Source organism: Myotis davidii, unplaced genomic scaffold (assembly GCF_000327345.1).
Source record: "Myotis davidii unplaced genomic scaffold, ASM32734v1 scaffold1497, whole genome shotgun sequence".
In the NCBI taxonomy this organism is placed as follows: domain Eukaryota; kingdom Metazoa; phylum Chordata; class Mammalia; order Chiroptera; family Vespertilionidae; genus Myotis; species Myotis davidii.
The window spans coordinates 346353-349210 of record NW_006290147.1 but is presented as its reverse complement, the minus strand read 5'-3'; positions in this window follow the sequence as shown (position 1 = coordinate 349210).

Below are 2858 nucleotides of genomic sequence, written 5' to 3'. Positions count from 1 at the left end.
CTCTCCCTTCCTCTCTGAAATCAATATAGTTTTTAAAAAGAGAGAGATGGCTGATTTTGACATGGTTGTTCCCCTTCATAGCCCTCAGCAGCCATTATATTGCTAAGTTAGTATATTTTATTTTTCCCCCAAACTCATTTCCATCCAGTATCTATTGGATCCTCCCCCAAACCTTGCATGATTTTAATAATTTTTAAGCCTGGCCCTGCTATTCATCTCTATAGCAGAGGAGGGTCAAAGGGTGGAGTGAACCTGCATTGTTATTGGCTGGTACATAACAAGGAGAAGCTGGTACAGTGGAGATTGGAGGGATGGAGAACTCTCAAGTTCTACTTTCAGTGGATTACCTATTCACAGGGTTATAATGTATCCCAAGAAGTAGCTGCTATTTCCCATTATTCTAAATGCCCTGACTTGACCCTTTAATAATCTAGTTAATTCTATTGTTTTTCCTTTTAGGACTTGGTGGTCAAATTTAAAACGATAGTTGAGTTGCATTTGTTATTCCCAGAAGGCAACATAGAGAATAGCTTTATGCTGGGGCATCACGCTCTCATGGGGTTAGTGATAAAAAGTCTTGTCAAGTGTCAAACAAGAAGACGGGAAGAGTTGCTGGAGTTAATTGAATCACATGACATGCCCAGAGGCTCATCTCCCCATGGGGAGAGATCGTCCTGGTCCCTCTCACTGTGGCCCCAGACCAGCCTCATGCCCAGCACCTGGGAGTGTGTTGGAAATGCAAGGCCACAGGCCCTGCCCCAGAACTATTGAGTCAGAATCTGTGTTTTCACAAGATCCCCTGTGACCTGTGCGCCTGGTGAAGTTTTCAGCATGGCTTTGTATCATTTTTCAAACACTCAGTCGTGGCTCTTTGCGTAGAAAGCCATCCTCCCACGTGTGAAAATGTTCTAGTTCCTTCCATCTCCTACTTGCTGTCTGTACAATGGACACTATCAAACATTTACTTTAAGGGCAACTTCAAGGCCCTGCCTCCAGCTCAAAGCAATCAGACACAAAAGGCACTCAAGAATAGGGTTGCTAGATTTAGCAAAACAACAACAGCAAAAAAACAACAACAAAAAACCCATCGTTAAATTTGCATTTCAGATAAGCAATGAATAGCTTTTAGTACAAGTAGGTCCCAAATGTTGCATGTATCCTGAATTTTGTCTGGCCACGCTACTCAGGAGCCAAAGTCCTGGGCTGCCCTTTCCACACCCCCCAATCTCTTCCTGCTTTATGTCTAAGACCCTTACTTAGTTGCTTCCATTGTGGTGGCTTGGGCTCATGCTTCCTTCAAGGCCCATATCACACTTTGCTTTCTCTCTTGTGCTGTGAGTGAGAGGCAGGTGGTGAAAACAGCAGAGACTTTGGCCTGGGGTCTGGCCAGCCGGGTGAGTGGGCAAGTTTTGTCTTTCTGAGTTTCTGTCTCCTTATCTGTAAAACAAGGGCGCTGCTATTCTCAAAGCCATACAGATAGAGCCTGGCACAGAGCACATCTGGCTGCCCTTGTTATCTCTTGGTAACTGGATCCTCAGGCAGCCCTGGCAGGCCCGGCCTGGTTGTCCTTGGGTTCATATCCTTGCCCAGTGTCAACTCCAGAGATCTGGAGCCGAACAGCACTAATGACACGAGCCAGTACTGTCCTGCCATAGCATTTGTTACTGTTTGACCATGAACTCACCTCCAATTTAGACAGTTCCTGAGTTGCAAATTTAAAATGAGGGCCTTTATTCAAGTTGCTTCAAAGCAGAGTGTGGTAATGGTACATATGGTGGTTATTTTTGCAACTATTAGCAGCACTTTGTTTGAAAGGAAACGGTGTTTCACCATCACCAAGCAATGAGTTCTCATTTAGGTGGTCTAAATTGCGTTGCTAACTAAAACATATCTGGGGGTACTGTAAATGCCATGCATTCCACAAAGAGCATGTGCATTCCTTCTCTTTGCTCCTTTTAATCACTACTGCGGACACCACTAGAGGTCAGCAGAGACAAAAAGGCACATTTTATGCAAATGTTAGGACATAGTATTTTTTCTGCAGTATTTATCTTCCAAATTGGGGAAGGAGGTGAGAGGTGGGAGCTGAAATTGATGTATACATTTAATCTTTATTTTCATTAGGCTTATTATATAAGTTGTATATACATTTGAAAATTGAGGAGGCTGTGTCTTCTTGAGGGGATTTTGAAATCAATCTTAATACTGATTCATTTTAAAGTAAACGTGTGGATTAATAAGTGGAGTCTTAAAAATAAAAACTAAGAAGAGACTGAAACAAAAAGATTGATTACTCTGCTAATAAGTAAAGAGGGGAGGGGGTGGATTAAATGATAATAAAAGAACCCTAAGGACTTCCTGGTAGATCCAGGATTGCAAAGTCACAAAGCTTCAGGGTGCCTGTGAGCCAAGGAGTGACGTGGTCCAGTGGGTGGAAGTGCCTTTGCTCAAGAAGTTTGTGTGAGTGACGACGGGCAGTGGACAGGGCTCAGGGCCTTTACCAGATGGTGGTCACTGCTCAGCTCCAGCCCACAGTTTACATGTCTGAACATGCCCAATTGCTCTAGTTTCTCTGAAGTTTTACAAAAGAAACTGGATATCTAGATGTTTATGTGAAATCACCCCATTTTCAGTGTTGGCTTCAATGTTCAGAAAATAATGGGCAAGTTAAATAGACTGGGAAAGTTGTGTGCCCATGGATTACCACTTAAGAGTCTATCTGTTATCCTTTTACTAAAACTGGAAGGTAGATTAATGTGTTCAAGGGTGGACTCAAATTCTAAACTTCCTAAGCCCAGATTTCTCACCTGTAGAGTGAGGAGGAGGATGGTTGGTATCAACATCAAAGGAGGGTTTTA